This window comes from Balaenoptera physalus, assembly GCF_965194825.1.
Source record: "Balaenoptera physalus genome assembly, chromosome: 10".
Lineage (NCBI taxonomy): Eukaryota > Metazoa > Chordata > Mammalia > Artiodactyla > Balaenopteridae > Balaenoptera > Balaenoptera physalus.
The window spans coordinates 16,955,239-16,978,126 of NC_138889.1; the positions used below are offsets into that span (position 1 = coordinate 16,955,239).

General features: G+C 49.8%; 1 long non-coding RNA gene across 9 annotated transcripts in view; it reads left to right on the forward strand.

The window, feature by feature from the left end:
• The window catches only part of LOC309637113, a 332,604-nt gene that overhangs the window by 258,315 nt on the left and 51,401 nt on the right, over nucleotides 1-22,888 (forward strand). For 8 of the 9 annotated variants that reach the window (XR_014250407.1, XR_014250408.1, XR_014250410.1 and 5 more), the window contains one exon: nucleotides 13,181-13,245. The exons of the other annotated variant lie outside the window; for it this stretch is intronic. This is a non-coding gene — a long non-coding RNA (uncharacterized lncRNA). The remainder of the gene's footprint in view (nucleotides 1-13,180; nucleotides 13,246-22,888) is intronic. 9 annotated transcript variants of the gene reach the window in all.

Here is a 22,888-nt window from a genome sequence, read left to right on the forward strand (position 1 = left end):
TGTGCAATAACCTTGAGAAATGATCTCTGAAAGAACAGTGTCTAAACTTGAGAGGAGAATCTGTCCGGTCTTTAAACTCCCCAGAAGTGTAATTGTAAGAAGTGAGAGGTAGTTAGGCCTGGGGTTTGGATTGGTTCTAGACGCCTGGTCCCCAAGTCAGCTTGTGCCCTGGCTCCTCTGCTTAGTTCACAGTTCATCTGCTGACCTTCACTCTCTGCCCTGTGATACACAGGCCACCCTGGGCAGTGTGGAGGGGAGCCCAAGGATAGGATCATTTACAGCTAAGAGCAGTGCAGCAAGCTCAGCTTAATTCAGTAACATATCAGATTTTCCAGATGACATCTGAGCTGGCCATTTTATTCTTAAAAAATTCATAGAGCACCTACTAAGTAGTGGATACTGGTCTAAGTGCATCATGCATGTTTTACCCTCATAATAATCCTGTGAAACAGGGGAGGATATTGAAGCACAGAGAAGTTAAATGATTTATCTAAGATCACAGAGCAATTGGCAGAATCAGAATTCAAATCCAGGAACACTGGGTCAAAAACCTTGTACTTGTTTAACTACTACTTTTTGCTGGCTTTCATGCCGCTGTGCTGGGCACTGAAGGATGAATAGGAGTTTGCCAGGTAGACAATGGGAAGGAGAGAATATTTGGCAGGAGTAAAGGCCAAATATTATTTTCTTTAGAAATAAAAGAAAAGGGGATTAGTGTTTGTTGAGTACCTATCTTGTGCCAGACACTGTGGAGACAATTTCACACACTTATTACCTAATTTTATTTTCAGATTAAACCTGTAAAGTAGTTATCACTCTCTTTTTACAAGTGAGGAAACTGAGGCTCAGAGAGGTTATATTAATTGCTCAAAGTCACATAGCTCCTGAGTGGTCACCTTCCACACTGGATTGATTTGACCCAATCAAGACTGCCTTAGAAAAGGCTTGGCTCTTGTATTTCCTGAATGTTCCCACATCACTAGTATTTCCTTGTTTAGAACATGATGTGTAATTAATGTTCAATATCTACAGTGGTCCGTAAACTCCATGAGGACAGAGTCACTGTCTGTGTTAATTGCCAGTGTTTCGCCAATACACAGCATTATGCTGGGCACACTGTAGGCAGGGAGGTATCTCCCAAATTAATGACTGGAAACTGCAGACTGTGCTGTGACCGGGTGCTCGGGTCTTTATTTTCCCCCTTACCTAACACATACTTCTCTAAGCAGCATCCCGGGTCTCATCTCTCTGGCTGATCTCCTCATCCCCACGGGTGAGACTACCAGATGAGGACACAGTGGTCACATTCAGATGATCAGAGGTGCTTTGACTGAGAGAGGGCGGGGCCTTGTGTCAACCACGGTCAGGGCGACCCATGTCCCTCTTTGCTAGGGAGAGTCCAGGTTGGCACCTGTGGTCCCGGTGAATAATTAATCGTGCTCCCTTTCACTCTTGAAAGAGCCCCGCTTTGCAAAATAAATTCTACGGTGCCCCTAGGCGGGTGACTGCCCAGCAAGAGGCTTCTGTTCGTCCCAGCACTGACAGAAATCCGCTGGGGAAGGGCAGAACCAAAGTGGAGCTCGGGGATAGGAGCACATGGAACATTCCAGCGATTGTCCTCTTCCTCTTCCCCAAAGCCCTCACCTTCTCCCCTCAGGTTGGCCCTCCTTGGGGTGGGGATAATCACCGCCCTCTGCTGGAAGGCAGGTGTCTTAGTCAGAAGATCTGGTCCCTGGGCAGCTGTGACCTTGTGCTCTGGGGTTTGGGTTCTCTATTTGAATCTGAAGAGGTTTGTCACCTGCGCTCTGTACAAGCCCTCTGTCCTTTTAGGGGAGGGGCCAACGGAGGACGTGAATCGGATGCCTGGACAGTCAAGGAGGTGGCATCTGCCGCCCAAGTTCTCAGAGCCTGCAGGGGGCTCAGGACTGAGGCTCATGGTTGGCATCGCCCTGCAGCGTAGGGAGGATGTGCCCATGCCACCCCTTCCCTATCCTTGGATCTCGAATTCAGGGCCACTGGGTGGCCAGGCTGCATAGAGGAGTGGCTCTGTGGGGCGACTACAGGACCTGGGGAGGGGGTGAGAAGTCCCTGGCTGAAAGGTCTCCAACAGCAATCAATTTATTAGCCAATCAAGTCACATGTCTATTTATCAAGCTTTTAGTAAGTGCACGGGGGCCCGGCTCTGAACTAAAGGGGTGCCTGTCAGGCAGTGTGTGTCGGGGCTGCTTCCTCGTTTACCCCCAGCCCCATCTCCTGCCTGTGCTCACCTGGGGGCCCTGCGTCCTGGGGTTGGGGCAGACTGCAGGGAAGGGCTGGGCCAGGAGCGCTGAGGGCAGGAAGGTGGGCTCCAAAGCCTGCCAAGGGCTGAGGGACATGAGTGGGGGGCTGACTCTTCCTCTGGGCACCTGGCGCTTCATTGTCTGGGGACCCCCTTCCCAGGAACAGGCTGTAGATTCTGGTTGACTCTTCCCCCCCGCCCCGGCCTGCCTCTCCTCCTCCTGGCTGCCTGTCTCCTCAGGGGGCTCAGCCAGCTCCCCTTTGCCCTCTGGAGGTTGTTTCTGACATCTCAAGGCCCTAAAAGCTCTGGCAAAGGCTGTTTCAGTTTGTACGAGTGATACTCTTCTCTGCCATTGGCCTACTTTCTTCCTTCTGGCATTCCCAGACCCCATGTGTGGACCACTGGGGGGCCCCAAGAGTGGAGGCTCGGGTCTAGGAATGTCCGTGCAGGGTCTGGCTTGGGAAAGGATGGGGAAAGCAGGGAGGTTGTTGGTGGGTGGTCCATGGAGATCAGAGAAGCTTCAAGAACTGCATGGAGTCCTTGGGGAAGTGTCGACCCACTTCCTCTGAACCGGACTCTGGAGTTGGGACAAGAATCTGGCTGAATTTCCAGACATGAGACACAGGTGCCGTTTCTCTCGGGTGCTGTCTGGCCCTCTTTCCTATGAGCAGTTCCCCACCTCACTGGACTTAGAAGGGAGGTCCCGCTCGCAGGGTGAGATGGTGAACTGGAGCAGGGGGTCAGTGGGTCTTGGGGCCCTGGGTTCCAAGCCCGGCTCTGCCACAAACTGCTGTGTGGCCTCGGTCAGGCCCCCTCACGTGTGAAATGGGGGAAGCAAAGATAGCGGGGTCCCTCCCTTCACTGGACTTCTGTGGTGCTGGGAATTCTAGATCTGGGGGTGCACCTTCACCCCTTGCCGTTTAGCTTGTGGAAAACAAAGCAGAGTCGCTGGCGGCCCTAGTGGGGCAGGGACCGCTTTGCGGAGCTCAGGCAGCTCCTAAATGCAGTAGAGAGTCCCCCGGAGACGAGGGGTCACTCTGGATGTCTCTGGCGGGCTGAGAGATTAACTGGTATTCTCTTAGCCAAGCTTTGATGCCTCTTTTCAAAAGTACGAGAGGCTCATTTGCATGTCATTTGCATCTCATTTAAACACCAGCTCATTTAATGTTCAGAAACCACTGAGTTTTCTTCCAAGCTCCTGCTTCTTGCTCTCCCCAGGTTGTTTCTCTCCCTCTCCCTCCCTTTCTTGCATCCTGCCGCTGGTCTAGCTGGACAGGCTGGCCGGCTTGGGCTCGGTCTCATTGGGTGCAGCCCGGCCTGAGGAGCCCACCCATTGGCTGTGGGAGGGAGAGGAGCCAATGGGGAGAGGGCAGCGGACAGATCTCCGGGCTGGGGAGGGTCGGCTGCTCGCCTCCCCTCCAGGCCCTGACCCTTCCCGGGCCTCGGGCTCTCCAGAGCATCCCTCAGTTGTCTGGGCTTCTCAGGCTGCCGGCAGCAACAGAGAGAGTGTGAGGCGGGAAGCAGGCAGACTGTTAACTGAGAATGGGTTTACTACACCCCGGGGAGGAAAAAGAAAACAAAGAATTGATAGTTTGTTTTATTTTGCCACCTGCGGGCTCCTGGGGAGGTCTGCTGGGGAAACCCTGCGTGGGAGCTGGCGACAGCTTCTCTTCTAGGGGACGCAAAGGCTGTAGATTTCACATTGTAGTAATGCAGCAGGGAAGTTCACCTGCCTCTCCTGCCTCCTTCCTCACTCTTGACTGGGCTCAAACCCAGCCCCACGGCAGATAAGGCTGTAAGGCAGGGTCTTAGGAAGGGCTAAAGGAGAGAAGCTGAGTGGCTCGCCCAATGCCACGCCCTGGTCAGAAGCCGAGCTGGGACTGGAAGCCGCCTCTCCTGACCCCCCCCACTAGGCTTTTAGAAAAGCTTCGGGTCTCCAAGAACTTAGACACCTGATTCCAAGTCGGATTTGCTCGCTCACTTTGCCTGTCCTAAGTGAGGGAGGAGCTTATTAAGGAGAGATGACGTTAGTGACCTAGGCTGGCCCTCTCCCAGCCAGAGGGGGAGCGCACCGTCCCTTTACTCCCCACTGCCCTCTGACATCACCTAACACCTGTCACCTGTCCTGTCTCTCCTCCAGAGCTTAGTGTAACTCTCATCTCCTCCCTGAAGCCTCCACTCAGGTCTTGGTCCTCCCTGACAATTTGACCCTTCAAGGTACACTTTCTACAATCCTGTGTATTGTTCATCAGGGAGCTTTATTACCCCCCCACCCCCGCCCCAGTGTAAACTCAGAGAGCGATGTTCTACAGCCCCTTCTCTTTCTTTCTCTGTCTGTCTGCCTGTCTCTCTTTCTCTCTCTCTCTCTCTCTCTCTCTCTCTCTCTCACACACACACACACACACACACACACACACACACACACAGGGCTCAAGCCAGGTCCTTTACAGCCCCTGTCTGACTGGCCAAGGTGCCGCAGTTTCTATGCATCCGAAATGAAGGGATGTGAGAACATTAGGCTCTTGTGATCTGTCCATTTCCGCAGGGAGCTGAGCCTCTGCCCTGAGGATGGTTCGGTTTCCTGCCTGCTCAGCGAGCTGGGATTGGGGGAGGGGAGGCTGGGGCCGGAGGGAGCCTGGCAGAGCCCCAGGCTTGCAGGGGGGGCAGAGAAGCCTCCTCTGGGTTCCCTGGCACCGTGGGGTGGCGAGTGAGCTCCGTACCTGTGGAGCCGTGTGAGCAGCTGTCTGTTGGGCAGAGCTCATTACGGGCGATAATGTGAGCTGAGTGACATGGAGGATCTGTTCTCTCCCCCTGTTACACTTGTCGTTCTCTCTCTTGCTCTGGCAGGTGAGCTAAGGGGTTTGATTGCCTCTGTGTCAGATCCCTCCATAATAACCAGGCCAACGAGACAATCGCGGCTCCGAGTACTTTGTCAGCAAGTCGCTTCCCGGCACCCCAGCAACAGGAAGGGGGCTGGTCCTGGGGTGGGGGGCTGGCTCCAGTGGAATTGCCCCTGCCCCTCCCCATCAAGGCTGCAGGAAAGTGAGGACACTTTCCTTTATCCCAGGAACAAGGAGGATGCCCTTACACTCAGGCATTCTTGTTGTCAGACAGAACAGCCATTGGAAACGACCTAAAACACTCTAGAGAGCCTGGGGGCAGAAAGCCCCTGCCTCTTCCTCAAGAGGGTTTGCGTCCCCCTGAAGGGCTTCCCAGAGAGAGGGCTGTGAGTTGTCTGGCTCATCTGTGACCTAGAGGTTTTCGGGAGCACGGGAAGTTAGATCTGGAAGGGCCAGAGCTCCTGAGCTGGCCACCAGCCCTGCCTGGGGGATGCCCGAATAATACAGAGCCTGGGCCCCACCCCAGAGCTTCAACTCACCTCTTGGGAGTGGGACCCAGAAATCTGTAGTTTACCAATTCCACAGGTGATTTTGCTACACAGCCAGAATTAAACTGTTGATCTAGCCTTGTCCCTGTCTCCCTGTTACAGATGTAGAGAGTAAGGTGGAGTGTGACAGAGCAGGTCATTTCCAAGTGCTGGGGCACCTGCAGAATGGCTTCTGGGAAGGTGACTGATTGCTGTGCAGGTGACACTGACCACACAGAGAGCACCGGCCTGGGGGGACCGTGGAGAGTCGGAGCGCCATCCAGAGGTCCCCGCGTGGAAGGCTTACTGGAGGACTGGGGGGACATGCCAGATGTAGCTGGGCACACAGGGTGCAGGTGGGTTGGAAGCATATGTTGGGGACAAAAGGCCCTAGAACAGGATCGACTGGCCAAAGATGGGGTCTTGGATCCACTATGGGTTAATGCGACGCTTACTCCACAGGTTAAGGGAACAGAAGGAACTCTCCTAAGACAGGGCTGGGGCTATGGTGGCAGAGGAGTCACAGGGTTTTGAACGGAAGCCAGCAGAGGAGAGGAAAAAGGTGGTTGAATAACAAAAGGCCTTCCTTCTCCAGGTGAGAAGAGGAACAGTGGCCCAGCCTGAGCTGGGGGTGTGGCGTGGGAAAAGGAAGGGAAGGGAATGAAGCCAGTAGGCGAATTGCATCTGCTTTCAGAGTATGCAGTTCCGGGTGCCACATACACAAATCAGCCCTGCTCCCCAAAACCCTGGGCCCCCGACAGTTGCTGGGGGAAACTGAGGAAGGTTGGTCCTCACCTGTATTAGTAATATTCCTTCATGATGACTATGCCGCCCTTGAATTGAAAGAAATACACTATCTCCCATGGGGCAAACAGGGCCTTACCGAGCCCTCAGTGCCTTATCCTAAGCCAGCTGCCCCCTGTCTGGCGTCCTGTGTGAGACAAGCAGAATTCTAAGAATGACCCCCCAAGACCCCCAGTGACCCTCACCCTCACCTGTGAATGTGCTATCACTCCTGTGATTATGTTACAACACAGTTGACCTTAAGATAGGGAGATGATTGGGGTGGACCTGATCTAATCAAACAATTCCTTTAAAACCAGAGCTCTTTCTGGATGGTGGTGGAAGGGAAAGTCAAGAGAACCACAAGAGGATTGATGAGTCATGCTGGCTTGAAGATGGAGGGACCCGTGGAGGAGGGATGTGGGCCCCTGTAGGAACGGAGAGCAGCCCTGGCTGATGGCCAGCAAGGGAGTTGGGACCTCAGTCCTACAATCACAGGAACTGAATTTGGCCAACCACCCGAAGGAACTTGCAAGTGAATTCTTCCCCAGAGCCTCTAGATAAGGGACGGGGCTGGTCAACACCTTGATTTCAGCTCTGTGAGATTCTGACCAGAGAACTCAATTGAGCCTGCCCAGACTTTTGACCTATAGGCTGTGAGATACTAGTAAATGGGTGTGCGTTTAAGCTGCTAAATGTGTGGCAATTTGTTATCCACCGATAGAAAATAATACACTGTCACCTGTCCTGGACTCCATTCTTCCTAATTTCTGGCCTCACATGGCAGATAAAACCTGATTCCCCCCACCCAGGTCAACTGGGTGCCCATCTTCTTCTTCAAATCTTTTAATCCCCCAGAGACTACCTACACCCAGAGTGAGTTCTGACCTGTGGGCTGAGGGTCAATTTCCTCTAGTTCTCACCTCCTTGTGGGAGCAGTGATGACAGACGTGTCTTGGATCTCAAGAATAATCTAGCCTAGTGGTTCCCAACGTTTTCATCCCTACTACTGGTAAGAGTAGTAATACCTACTGATTACAAGAAAAAGACCTGATATTTAATGCATACTTCCCTGTGCCAGACAAGGAGCTAAGTGCTTTCTCTATATTATCTCATTTAATCCTCACACTAATCCTAGGAGATGGATATTATTATGACTCCCATTTTGTAGATGAAGAAACTGAGGCTTAGAGAATTAAAAGACTAATACCACATACTGTTATAGGTGGTTGAGCCAGGATTTGAATCTGAGCGTCTGGCTCCAGAGCCTGTGTTCTTAACAGTCACGTAATCTCTCCCTCCCTCTGCACCACACACCCCGTATTTTTAAAGATTTTTGTCTACCAAACAAACTGCATTTATCAAGTAGTAATTTGTTTTCCCATTTTTCATTAATCAAAGCCACGTATGACTGCCAATCAGGGGTTCAGATTAGCGTGAGATTAGCAGTGTTATCACACTGAGTTGATATAATTCCAGCCAAAAGCAAAGAAATGATGTCTCAGTTAGCAGTCTGTGCAGTCTTATCTTTGGTATGTCGTTTCTGCTAGGCATACAGAAATATTAAAAATAGCCCCTGAGCCCCCATTACTACCTGTGGGAACCTGTAAGTGTCTGAGGACTGCAGATTGGGGCCACTGGTCTGGATCTTGCAGACCCTCCTTATCTGTTCTGCTCAGGCCTCTGTGTCTCTGCGACCTAGCTTTCCTCCACAGAGGGGGCTGCAGACACCACTCTGCCCCCAAGCGCCACCACTGCCAGGGACAGAGTGAAGAGCACGGCACCCCCTCTGGTCCTCCAGGGCACACATGCACACACATGAAGTCACGTACACATTCGCGCACGCACACACACACACACACACATTCATCATGACCACTGTACCACCACCACCATCAGGCATGTGGTCTTGTAAATAACCTCCTTCCCTAAATCTTTCCCTGATCCCTACTCACTCCCTCAGATGGACAGACAGACAAACAGACATGCACACACACACACACACACACACCCCACCACCACCACCACCACCACCACCTTCTCTTCCAACAGAGGAAAGTTCAATCTTCGTCTAAAACATGCAATGTTCCAGTCTCACATCACCTTAAACGTACAGGAGCATTAACATATGTAAGTAATTCTTTCCATCCTGACTATATGGAGTCTGAATTCGGTTTTTCATACCATGAATCTAGTACAATGAGCCCCTAAGTGTCGTTCATTCACTCAAAATATATTTCTTTAATACCCAGCATTTGCCAGGCTTTGTTAGCTACTAAGAATTTATTGTAAACAAGGGCCAGGTCAGCACAGGCAAAAAAGATGCCTCCTGGCAACCCAGAAGCCAAGCTGAGTCGCAGGAACCTAGCGCTGAGGGCAGGAGAGACTGGGACCACCCAGGAATGAAGGAGGGACAACTGCGGTTCTAGGTGAGGGTCGGTATCTGCAGAGGCAGGGGAGAAGTACCTCTTAGAAAGACCTTTCAGACTGATGCTCTGATTTCCTACCCTTTGTTACCCTCTGAGTCTCCCCAGTTAGCCAGAATTCCAGTGATCTCTTTGGCAATAGTTTTTACCTTGGATTGTAACTGGTGGCTAAGTGTCTATGCATTGGGCTGTGGTTGCCTGGGGCCACTGGTGGAAGGGCCACGCCAGGGATGCCAACAGGACAGTAGAGGCCAGAGGCTGTGAGCCAGGAGCCGGGTTTGGATGGGAGAAGTCCTCCACCTGCTCTAAACTGTGGGTGGGGGCCTTGACCTGTAGGCATGAGGGACATGGGAAACACAAGTTCTTCTGTGTCGTCACAGAAACATAAACGTAATTGGCTGCATGTACAGCCTACTTTAGAGCTGATAAAACATTTCATAGAAGGGATCAAATGCAAATCTCTAACAATCCTGCAAAGCAGGCGGGACAGGCATCAATGTCCCCATTTCATAGATGTGGCTCAGAGAGGGTAAGCAATCCACTTCCATCACACAGCTAGTGTGTGACCTGGGAAAGCTACCTGAACAGGTCTCAGAGACACAGAGGCCTGAGCAGAACAGATAAGGAGGGTCTGCAAGATCCAGACCAGTGTGACCTGGGAAACTGGGACCTAGCTCTGTTCTCTTTCTAGTACAACCAGTGATGCCAGTTCTTGATGGAGCTGTTCCTGACGGCTGAGGGGACACACATGGGCCAGTAAATTAGCCAGAGTCTGGGGGCTTGTATTAGTTTCCACAGGCTGCCATAACAAATACGACAAACTGGGTGGCTTAAAACAATAGAAGTGTATTCATTCATAGTTTTGGAGGCCGGAAGTTGGAAATCCACATGTCAGCAACATCGCTTCCTTCTGGGGGCTCTGAGGGAGACAGTTTAATGCCTGTCTCTGGCTCTGGTGGTTGCTGGCAATTCTCGTTCTTGGGCTTCTGGCAGCATCACTCCAGCCTCTGCCTCTTGTCACGTCAAATTCTCCCTGGTGTGCCTGTGTCCAAACTTCCCTCTTCTTATAAGGACACCAGTCACTGGATTAGGGTGGGTCTCCTCTAATCCAGTATGACCTCATCTTAATCTGCAAAGACCCTACTTTTATTTATTTATTTTTTTTTTTTTTAGGCTGCACCGCGCAGCATGTGGGATCTTAGTTCCCCGACCAGGGATTGAACTTGTGCCCCCTGCATTGGGAGCACAGAGTCTTAACCACTGGACCGCCAGGGAAGTGCCAAGACCCTACTTTTATATAAGGTCCTGTTCACAGAGTGGACACGGATTACGGGGGGACACTATTCAACCCAGTACAGGGCTCACTCATTAGGGCTGACCTTGTGAGAAGGATTTGTTCGTTAGGAGCAGGGTGATGGCCTGCTGAGACTGGCCTGAGGGGGTCCAGGTTTGATTTGGCCGCTGGGGCTCCTGCTTCTCCTCTGTCCAGGTAAGAGAAGAAAATTGTCTTCCCCGCCCCCCAACAGCTGTCCACCCTCAGCTCTGTCCTCCTGCCCTTTGTTGCCCTCTTGACAGTCCCAACGTCTATCCGCAAACATGGATATGCTAGGATGGTTGATAACGTAATTGCTATAGAACAGCTATGATTTATTGAGCACTTACTATGTGCCAAGTGCCATACAAAGAGCTTTATATGCGTTATTTCATTTAACTCTCTCAATAACCGTGTGAATATAAGACCCATTCTTACCCTCGTTTGACACTTGAAGAACCAGAGGCTTTGGAAGGCCAAGTACTGTGTCTGAGGTCACAGATGTAATAAGTGGTGTGAATAGGATTCTAGCCCAGCTTATGTTGGAACTGGGGGCCCAAGTCACTAGATACTCCTGACTCCTTTCCTCCATCCTTGGCTATTCCATTGAGGGCAACCTGGGAGAACTATAGGGACCCCAGAATGGAAGGGCTGGGGAACAGGAAAGTTCTAAAAGGGGCATAAAAGGGGAATGGGGTTGTGGGGGACGGTGGAGATTTTTCCATGCCAAATGCTTTGAGACGCTTTGGGCTATTTCCAGCCAACCAAGGTGGCATCTTCTTTTTCCCCTTCCTCTGGGACTGATGGGAAACAGTGAGAAGAGGAAATGAGGCCTCTAGCTCCCTGCTGTTTCTGTGAGGCCTAGAGTGGTTCCCCACCCTGTTTGCAAGGCCATAAATAATCGAGATGTATTACTCAGGGATTGCCATGGTAACATCTTCAGGTTACCAGGGATGCAAGATCCAAACAAAAGTATTCGATTAAATATTGCCGGCCACTAGAGGAATCCAGCCATGTAGCCGTGGGATGTGGGGAAGGGGAGGGGCAAGGAAGTCTCATTGCTTCTTTCTCTTTTTGTCCTCAGCTTCCTCCTCAGAGAATGATGGCTCTGCTGGGAGGACCCTCTCCCCCTTCTCTTGTTCCTGGGCTTTTTCCCTGCTCTTAAGATAGAGGGTTGCCGCCTACAACCCATGTCTCTAACATACAACCAGCATCCTGAAGTCAGCTCTGAAACAGATGCCCCGGCTCTCCCAATGAACACACCCTCTTCTAATTGGTTTAGAATTGAGTTGGATACCCAACTAAAAATCATTCCCACACGCATCATCCTTTTAAATGGAATCAGCAGGCCTGTAAGTTGGGTTTCCCCAGACACCAGGTGCATGATACAGGCATGGAATTATGGCAGCTGCAGAGAGCAGAAATCAGGGTCGGGAAGGGAGAGTCCTGTTCTGGGGGCTGGAGAGAGCTGCTCAGTGGGGACATCCTTCCTGAAAGCCTGGCCTGGGTAGGACTCTCCATTCCTGGAGCTGCACAACCACTATAAATATGTTTCTGATAACCAAGTGGTGTTTGTTCAACATAAACTCGCTCTGCCCTCCAGGGTAGCCCCGGAAAGTGCCGAGTTAAGCAGAGTTTAAGGAGGTGTAATTTAAAGTCGTGTTGGTGGGCCTCCCAGGCTGAGGATGAATCTCTCTCACAGCCTTGTTGCCTTCTCTGTGGCTCCACCTCTAAGAGGTAGAGCTGGAAAGACCTCAGAGATTGTCTAGTTCAAGGCCTGCATTTCAGACAAGGGAACTGAGGTGGGAGGTGAGATGATTTACCCCAAACCACCCAGCTAGGAAGTGGCTCCACTCTTTCTAAAACCCAGTTTCCTGACCGAATGCCTCTACCCCTAGCTAAGGCCCCAGCCCTGGATGGGACTCCTGGGGTCTGCACACAATCTGAGAATCTGGAGAGGGGAGACGGGGTGGCAGGGAAGCCGAGACATGAAGGCAGCCTCCGGGCTTATTGGTGACCCACCCAGTCTGGGGGATACCCTGAGCCTTGACCTAGCCCCACGGGCCTTGTAAACAAAGCCCTCCTGCTCTCAGATACCTTCAGCGGATCAATACGTCTTCCTTAGGCAGGCTGGGCCTTGTAGACAACTAATGAGCTATCCCACTCAAAGAGCAAGTGTTCTCTCATCTGGGGCCACTGTCTCACCCAAGTATAAGCAACTTTGCCAGGGGGTGGGCGTGGGGTCAGGGAGCTTGGTTTCGGGCCGGATCATGGCCACCTCCTCAAGCACCTGTGTGCTCCCACCCAACCTCGAGTTGGCATCTCATACATTGTTTATGAAGCATTTGTCTGAGCTCAAGGGGAGCCGGGGAAATCAGTGAGACTAATAAATAAAAATTCCAGGCGGCACCGAGTGCAGGGGCCTGGAGGGAGCGTAGCAGGGGTTGTTTACCTTGGGGGCTTGCATATTTTATCACGGTGCCATCTCCTCTCTCACCCCTGTTCCCTCCTCTCCCCTCTCTCCTGATGTGGCTGCGACGAGAGTTTATATTATCCAGCACACCCGTTTGTAAGTCTATGTACAACCCTGGCGTCGTTGGTTTGCGTGAGAGAGAGATGGCCCATCCCCATATTAGTTAAATTGGAAATAAATTGGTTGTTAAATAAAAGCCCTCTGTGGGATGTGACAGTGATGAATGAGGGATGGCTGCACCTGGGGAAGGGAGGGGTGGCTTTCTGGATTGAGACCTTAGAGGTGAATTGCCCAAGTTAATTGCCCCAGGAAACTTGGGCGGGAGCCTGGGACGGTCCAGGGACAGGGAACGGCTGAGCAGGGTTGGAGTGTAAGGCGGGTGGGCGCTGGAGGACATGCTTGGCAGGAAATCCAGGGTGGAGGAGTTGAGCATCCCCTAGACCTGTATTTTCTTTTCTTATGGCATACAAAGTACTTTTATATAACTTACGTCTCTGATTTTATGGCTTTATGACTTTTTTTTTTTTTTTTTGCTGGACAGATACAGAAACTCTAGTGAAATGATTTGCCCGTGGTCATTGTCAAATGAAAACAAATCCGGACTTGGTAAGGAGAGATATGAGTCTTTTGAAAGGATGATTATGAGGCAAGGAAAGGAACTACTGCAGTAGGGAGGATGATCTGCCCTTGAGATCTGCAAGCGCCACAAAAGTGGGGCAAACGGGGGTTCTTTTGTAGAGAGCAGTAAGCAAGCTAGGAAGAGCCAGGTGTGGGGAGGGGGATGACAGGGGATGTGAGGGGACAGTAGACCAGGGAGCGGCTCACCCTGAGACCAGCTGGTCCTCAGGAGGGGCTGTCTCAGGAAGACAGGGCCCAAGTTCAGGGCCTGGTGGAAAGAGAGAGGCAGAACCAAAGCTTGGTTAAGCAGCGTTTAGTTCTGATTGATCAGTGGCAATGAGCAGTTCAGCTAATCAATTATGGATCAAAGAAAGGGAATTTGGAGGGTCTGTGTCTGGCCTTGTCATAGGGGAACAAAGGGGGACATCTGTGAATTTTTTCTAAGTCATGTGGGGAAGGGGGAGTTTTTGCAGCATGCTGTTTTCTGGAACACAGAGGATGGGGGATTTTTTAGCCCGCACTGTTTTCCAGGCTCACAGGCTCAGGTAAAATCCAACATTGTCATCACACAGTTACACACTGTAGGGTTAGGACTGGAATCCAGGACCCTGGACTGCCAGACCACTGATGTCACTCCATTTCTCCATCCTCTTCCTTCTTTCTTAGCTGATCAGTCTGATATTTTTCTCTCCATCTTCCTCTTATTAAAACCTGCTGTGAAGAATAAAGAAGCTCGTGACAGCTTAACCCTTCCCAGGGATGTTTCTGTTCGACTAGGGATCAGAGCTTTAATTCTGGAATCTGAAGAGGAGAGTCCTTTCCAGGATTAAACTGTTCTGACATCTATTTTCTTTTTTTAAAAATTTATTTATTTATTTATTTATGGCCGTGTTGGGTCTTCGTTTCTGTGCGAGGGCTTTCTCCAGTTGCGGCGAGTGGGGGCCACTCTTCATCGCTGTGCGCGGGCCTCTCACTGTCACGGCCTCTCTCGTTGCGGAGCACAGGCTCCAGATGCGCAGGCTCAGTAGTTGTGGCACACGGGCTTAGTTGCTCCGCGGCATGTGGGATCTTCCCAGACCAGGGCTCGAACCCGTGTCCCCTGCATTGGCAGGCAGATTCTTAACCACTGCGCCACCAGGGAATCCCTGACATCTATTTTCTTTCATCGGAATCATAGGGTCACTTCTGCCTGCACCTGGGAGGGATAATAGATCAGAGTAGATGGTAGATCATAAGGAGTTGGTTGATAACAGGTCATTGAATCAAAGAACCTCAGAGCTGGAAGGAAACTTAGAATATCTGGCACAATCCCCCATTATACAGATGAGAAAAGTGAGGACCAAGTAGGAGAAGGGAAGTAGCTAGACCTGATCATAAATGAGGATCTCCCTAACTGTTCATGTTATAAGAGAGAATGGGCGGGCAGGCACACAACTCTTCCTGGGCTCTTCTCCATCAGCATCAAGTCCTCCTCTTCCTGGCACCCTGCCTCACTCTCCGGGTTGCGAATGGACCAGTGGTTATCAAACTATCATATGAATAACTATCGCTAGGTTATGCTCAGTGTGGAAAGCTGCAACTCCACTAATCTCCTGGGTTTATGTAGGACCGGAGCCCAGGACTCTGCATTTGACAAAGATTCTGAGAACCACATTTGGGGAACATGGGTAGGGGCCGTGGGAGTGGTCTAGGTCTAGAAGGTGGATGGATACAATGACCCCCAGGAGGCTCTGCCAGCCCGAGCCATCAGTGATTCCAGTTTGCAAGTAGGGTGGGGTGGGGAGTGACCTTTATTTCTCACCTCCAGGAGTTGTTGATGGGAAGGGTAGCCTCCTTCCCTCTCTCCTTATTTCTTCCTCAGCCATCGTAAAGGCAGAGCCTGGGAGAGGGGAGGTGTTCTTTAGGGGGATTAAAGACTCTTCCTTGAAAGGAAACAAATTCCTTACTAATTATGCAATTATTTTATTATGCAGCCTTGATGAAAAAAATACATACACCACTCAAAGCCTAAAAAGAAGGCTGTAGCCAGGACTTATCCAATTTAATAAATCCTCTCTAGCCTGTAATTATTTTCCGTATTCTTTTTAATACAAGTCTGTAGGAGGGTGGGGGACTGTCTCCGCTTGGCTGTGGGACTTGGGGGGACAGGTCTTCCCCTTCCCACCCGCCACCCCACCTCAGCTGCCCTCTCCAAGCGGCTTCCGGGGCATATACACCAGTGTTCTACACCCACCTCACCCTCCTCCTTCAACCTGTCTTATTCCCAGGAGAAGGGGTGTGAGAGGCAGAGGCTGGGGGCCAGAGGAAAGGAGAAGGCTTAAAGACAGGCTTCTAGAATATGACTCTTTTAGTTGAATTTTGGCTTTGGAGCTCCCCGCCTAGCAATGCCTCATCTTCCAGCTGTGAACCTGACCTGCCCTGAATTTTATTCTATTCCCTCAGCCTTCCTTCCAACCAGCAGTCATAGCCCCATTCCCCAAACAGTTGGATGATAAAACGTGGACGTGTTGCCCCTTCAAAGTTACAGACTTTGAGTCAGATGTGTTTGGGCTCAAAGTTTGGCTGAGCTAAGTACTGGCTTGTGCTTAAGCTGAGTCTCAGTTTCTTTATCTGTAAAGTGGAGCTATTAATACCTTCCTCATCAGGGATGTTGTGAGATCAAAAGGGCTCATGGACCTCAAGGATGTAGCACAGTGCTTGACACAGCTGGTGTCTATCGAAGTAAGTTTCTTTCCGCACCCCTGCCCCATCCCACCTCCTTCAAGCCTTACAATGAACATTTGCAGGTGGCATTCATAATGGTGGGGGAGACACTGGGGCAGCAGAGACTTTCTTGGCTCCCCTAAATTTTCCTCACTTACTTTGTCCCCCGCCCCATAGTCTTGTGATGATGGGGCTCTAAGGAGGGCTTGGACTCCAGTGGGTGGGGTGGGTTGAAGTCTGGGGATCAAGAAGTTCCTGGAGAATCTTGTTTCTCTGTCCCTAAAAGAAGGGCTGGGCCAGGAGGAGCTCTGCGCTTGATGCCTTCTCCATCACCATCGCCATGGCGACTGCCTACAGCCTGAATTTCTCAGCATCCTGACGGAGGCAAAGCCAACCAGGCAGAATGCTGTCATGCCTGGATCCTGCTGGCCCTGTACCTTCCGGTCACGGGGTGATGGGTCAGGGTGAGAAACTGCTGGAGCCCCACCATAGCCCCTGGATCTCTGCCTGCCTCTCATATTCGTTCTTTCACTGCACGCTGGCCTCAGTCTGCATGCTAACTGGCATCACCTCTAGGTGCCACCTTGCCACGGGGTCCCAGCCCGCCCGCCTGGACTTTGAATTCAGATGGACTCTATTAGAAGCCTATTTCTAGTATTCACTAGTGGTGTCACCTTGGGTTAGAGTTACATAAACTTCCCAGACCTCAGTTTCTTCATCTGTAAGACACGCATACCATCAATAATAGAATCCACCTCCTGGGATTCTATTAGCCTCTATTGTTGTGAAGCTCATGTAAGGTGATGTATAGGAAAGGGTTTTGTTAAATTAAAAGCACTGAACACACATGGGGGGTTGGTGGCACCAGGCAAGCCCTGTTCGAGCATCTATTACAGGTCCATTTTTGTTTTAAACCCTGAACACACATTATTTCATTGGATTCAAAACACTGTGAGGTAGGGCTTAATTCCTTCATTATCCCCATGAGGAAATGGAGGCTTAGAGAAGCTGAATCAATTGCCTGAGCTCGCCTAGCAAGAAAGAGCCCGAACTTGAACTGTTATCAACTCGTTCTCTGTAACAACCTGTAAGAGATCACTGTTCTTATTGATATAGATTCAAAAGGAAGTTTTTATTGAGCATCTCCTTATCGGGGGCTGTAGGGAACGCTAGAGCAGTACATGACAGGGTCTTCCTTGACCTCAAGGAGCTTACATTCCATGACAAGTGAACCCCCATGACAAAAGCCTTGTACGGAGACATGCAGCCTGAGTTCAAAATGGGGCTGTTCTTTCTGTGTTGGAGTCTTTAAAGAAGGCTTCATGGAGGGTGGGGAGCTTGGGCTCGGCTTGAAAAGAATGGGTAGGGTTTGAAGAAGCAGAGAATGTGGGTGGGCAATCCTAGTGGGGACTTGGACCGTCTGGCGAGAGCCCTAGAAATGTGCTGAATGGTGGGGGAGGGGAGGAGGGGTTAAAAATTGGCCGTGAATTATTTTCCACACGGATCTGCAGAGAGTTGGCTATTACTTGCATGAATCAGTTCAGTAGCAGATGCAAATGTGTACCCCAGTGTACTCAGACGTGCACCCCAATGGCCCCAGGTTGCCTCAGAGTCGTCTTGTTTTCTTTGGAAGCCTGCAGCAGAGTAGGAACAAAATCGCCTGCTGCTGTGTCTGCTTCTTCTCTTTGGAGCAGCCCACCCAGTGGCTCGCTCTTCAAACGTCAGGCTCAGCTTGATCAAATTTGACATCCTCCACCGCTGGGGTCAGAGGAGGTGACATGTGTTCTGCTGGGTCCTGGCCCACGAAACTGGAGTCCCCAGGGCTCTCAGAGCAGGCTTCGGGCCTGGCTTCTTCCCCGCCATCGGAAGCCCCGTGGTGGGGTGAGCAGAGTCAGGCTCAGATGTTGCTGGTGAAACAACAATGGATTTGGATAATTTCAGGACCAGGCTGGGGGTGAGGGTGAAGATAATATGCACAAGCTGTGGGTAGCTGGGAGCGGGGCACGTGGGGGGGTCCGTGTCCTGCACACGTGCGTGCACAGGGTACATGCTGGAGGAGACTGGGCGGTCTGAAAGCAGATCTCCAGACCCTCTGCTCCTTCCTTTGCACCCATGTCTATGCCAGGCCAAGGATCCTCAGGAGGGGAATTCTGCCTCTTCACTTGAATACTTTGTGTCATCTCCTAACAGGGCATCCATGCATCCTAAGCTAGGTCTATCAGCTGTGTGTAAGGAAGTCCTGAGTGCAGAGTATGTACTGTTTGGCAAGTTCCATAATCACAACCTGGTCACTTAATTTGGTGTGACTCAGATGACCACATTAATCAGGTTGGCCGACTTATTCCTTGTGCCTTGAACTTCGGGCTACCTGGTCCCCATGCCCTTCTAGGCTCCTGGACGAGTGCCCTTTCAGATCACTCTCCTTTCTTTGGCCATCTCCTTGAAGCCTTGGCTTTTGATGGTCCCTGATTTCCATTCTTGGCTCTCCGATCAAGTGTCCTTGCCCACTGTGGCCCCTGCACACAAGCACACTCTAGGATTACTGCCTCTCCTTCCTTTCCCACTCCTGCATTTAGAGCCTTTGTCTTGGTTGAGGGATTTTTCTCTCTTTCCCCTCCCTCTACCGCCTTCTTGAACGTGTCCCCTTTTCTTTTCTCCCACCGGCCTTTTGTCCAGTCCCTCTCCTCCCTCATTTTGGTGGCCCAGCAAGGCCTTCCTGCGTTCTCTAGACTCTGAAACTTTGTCTAGGTTATCTTACTCCCCAACCCACCCCCACCCCTTTAAGTTTTCTTTATCTGGGGTCTCCATAAGAGAGCTCCTCTTGGAGACAGCTAGATTGATAAGCTAATCCCTTCCAGAATGTGAATATGTTACGCCAGTGGTAACATACTTATAATTTGGCATGGCCCTTCTAAAGCTGAGACTTAACCCGTGAATTGGTGAGCGCTCCAGCCAAAATTTTAAAGCCATAAATTGAGACTCTTGGGAAGGACATGTCTCTGAAACAACTCATATTTCAGGTGGTCTTAACCTCAGAGAAGTTTCCAGATTAGGTCTACCATCTTGGTGGCTCTGTTTCTCCTTTTGTCACTGAACTTTGGACTAGAACTAGGGTGCAGCCTCTAGGAACCAAGGGGTGTGGCCTGCATTGTTCACACCCACCTTCCCAAGGAGTAGCCAGAGCTCCTGGCACATCCAGTTGTCCTTCAGTTTCCTTTCTCTTTACCAATCACCTTCTTGGATGCTCCTGGCAGGGAGAAGGGATGGCTTATCAAACACCTAGGGTTGGATTCATAGACCTCTCTAAACCTCCAAGGGTACAGGGGTCCTCCACCTTTTCTTTCTATGCTCCCATCCATCCATCTTTCTGTGGGCCCCACCATGGTAGAAACCAAAGCCCCTCACCCCTCCTTTTCCGAGAAGACCATTTGTGTGTTTACAGGCATTCTGTTATTACAGTTATCACTTCCAGTAAATTTTAAAGACATTATAAAATGCAAGAGTATAGTTGGGAGCCTATTTTATGGCTATGGCTTTAAAACAAACAAAAATAGTAATTCCATTAGTAGTTGAAAAATCACAGGAGTACTGTATTTGTTTTAAATTTTATTTTTATTTTTGGCTGCTTTTGGGTCTTTGTTGCTGCATGCGGGCTTTTCTCTGGTTGCGACGAGCAGGGGCTACTCTTCCTTGTAATGTGCAGGCTTCTCATTGCGGTGGCTTCTCTTGTTGTGGAGCACGGGCTTTAGGCGCACGGGCTTCAGTAGTTGTGGTACACAGGCTTCAGTAGTTGTGGCTCGTGGGCTCTAGAGCACAGGCTCAGTAGTTGTGGTGCACGGGCTTAGTTGTTCCACGGCATGTGGGATCTTCCCGGACCAGGGCTCGAACCCGTGTCTCCTGCATTGGCAGGTGGATTCTTAACCACTGCACCACCAGGGAAGCCCAGGAGTACTGTACTGATGAGGATAAATTTGCTGCTACGGTAACTGTGTGCCACAAAGATAATAAACCCAATTGAAGAGTGGTTGTTGGCAGGTGGGATAGACAGGAGACAACACGTTACACTTGCAGGGCCACCTGGGAACCGAGGTGGAGGATGTTTTAGTGTTCTAAGGAGTGTGTGTGCTTCCCTGTACACGGAGAGTGCTGCGGGGGGAGGGGCTGAAACCAGACAGATCTGGGGTGAAATCCCTGCTCTGCCCATTTCTAGCTGTGGAAAGTGGAGCAGTTCATGCAGCCTCACCAATAAAATGGGGATAATTCTAACAGGTTGCAAAGGTTCAATGTGACACAAGATGTACAGGTTCTCATAAATTGCTCAACTATAAATTCCGTGAAGGCAGGACCCCTGTCCATCTTTTTCTCCACTTTATCCCTCGTGCTGCCTCTGTGCCTCACTTGTAATAGGTTTCTGATTGTAGCTATCATTGTTGTTCCATCACTGGTAGGTAATCAAAAGCCTTTGATCTAGTTAATCCCCCTGCCTCCTCCTCTACCTCAACCAGCAACCCATCCCTCCCAATCCAGTGCCCTAGAGTCTACAGCATAACCAGTAGAGATCTACAGGGTAACCAGTTAGGAAATCAAAAGAAGGCTTGAATAACAAAACCTAAAGGGCTTTCCTACCAACCCATGAGATTGATGAGCTATGAGTATGTATATTTTAACCTTTTGGCAAAACATTTCTGAAGCAAATTACAATACTTGATTTAATAGCGAGACTCCCAGACACAAGGTATGTCTCCGATAGACCAGAGATTTGTTGCTTGATTTATAGGAAATAGTTTTGGTATAAATGTTTATTACAGTCAAGTTCTCTTTAAAGGTGATATATGGCATTATTCCACATTAGCATGAAAAGTCGTGTCTCTGGATCTCCCAGATTGCTCCAGGTCACAGCTTCACATCTTCCATGCCTGGGAACCCTGCCCTCCACCATCTAGGTCTGCAGTACCTAGGGTGCTTTATCAACTTTATGTCTCAATTGTCACATCTGCACAGCTCCTGTCAAGCATTAAAAGTTCTCGGTTTGCACTTTTTGGCATTGTAGATGACCTTCTGCTATTTGGATTGTTAATTCTATTTCTCGGAGAGAGCTGAGCACATGTAGCCAACCAGGGAACCTCAGTTTCTCCACCTGTAAAATGAGAAACGAAGATAGCATGATCTCTGCCTCTACTTGGCCTCTTAAAAACAGGTTTCCTGCTCTATATTCCTCTCTATCTCCAGGGCTGTGCATAATATCTGACTTTTGGCCATGTTCCCTCATCAGCTTTGGATGGAAGGAATGAGTGAATGGGAGATTGGGGGTAATAAAGATCTGTATAACATGTTTTCTAGACATTCAGAGAAGAGGATTCTATTAAATCTCAATGAAATCTCTTTTCCTCTTCCTTTCCCTTACTGGGCCCCCTTGCCTTCAGATATGCCCAACTGATTTAGCTTCTAAACCCTGACGCTGCTGTGAGCTTCCAGCTCCTGCCCCACACCTCCCCAGGCCGTCCCTCATTGTCTGCTTTTGAACCCCATCCCTCGTGCATGGAATTGGCAAACACTATATAATTATATTGGAAATCACAGGTTCCCAGAGACTGGGGAATAATTATGCTTAATAGGAATAAAATGAATTCCCAGTTGCCCTCTTTGGGGTGGATGGCAGTCCGACCCTATATTTACCTTGTAATGATATGGCAATTACCATCTAATAATTACCCTACTGGCTGGCACTTGCCCAGCCATTAATTGGTTAATGGCCATCATGCCATGCAGGGAATTGAAGAATATGCCTGTTCCTTAATTTCCATAACTTAAAAATCTTCAGCAGGATGGGGGAGGCTCTTAGGAGACAGTCACGTGGGGAAGTGGATGGAACAGTGCCGCCTGCCAAAGGATCAGGGTTCTTAGCTGAGGGTCTTTTCCCCGGGAAAGCAAATCCAACCCTCTCGGGAGTGCTGGCAGGTGGAAGATACACAGGAGAGAAGTCCACTGAGGTCAGGATGACTCTCCTCATGCCCATCCTTATGGCAGTGAAAGGACCAGAGATGTTGGGGTGAGTAATAATTACAGACCAAATTAAATCCAATCGCGCCCCTTAAACCTTAATTAAATCATTTATTCATCCAGTCTGTTTATTGAGCACACGCACAGAGCGGTGCACCTCCAGCTCCCTTGGTGCACATCGATCTTGCTCTTCTCTGAACCTCTCCCTCGAGACTTTACTTGCTAACTCTGTCTTGTGTGGTCTCCTCGTGGTTCCCAGAGTCTGTCTTGCCTCGAGAAGCAGGTCAGGAGCTTTCTTAGGGCAACATTTGTATAAACAACCCTTTATATTCTATTTATGACAAGTCCAGAGCAGGCACTCAAGATACTTGTTAAATGAACAGTAGATGATTATGTAGAGGAAAAATGCATGAGTTCTGGGGTCAGCGAGACCTGGGTTCAATTCCCAGCTTTGTCATTAATTAGTTGTAAGACCTTGGACAAATCCCTTGCCTTCTCTAAGACCCCCAAAATGGGAATAATAATGATTAGTACACAGTGCTTGTCACACAGTACATAGTTGACATGAAAATGGTTCTTAATATTATAATATGTACTATTTATTATATTTGCTTATTGATGTGTATCATTGTATATACATATGAAGATATATATTTGGAAATTATATGCATGGATATATATGTGTATATGTATATATATATCCATCCATATATGTATAGATGGATATACATATATACACACGTACACATACATATATATGTATATGTGTATATATATGTATGTATATAAACAGGGTTGGCATTTTGCTCTCCTCTTTTTCATGGGAGCAGAGGTAATGGGCATTGGAGTCCTGAGTAACTGTGAATATGCTTTGTGGTTAGTTTTTCTCTTACCTGTGAATGGATCAATACTCAGCCTCAATCTAGAA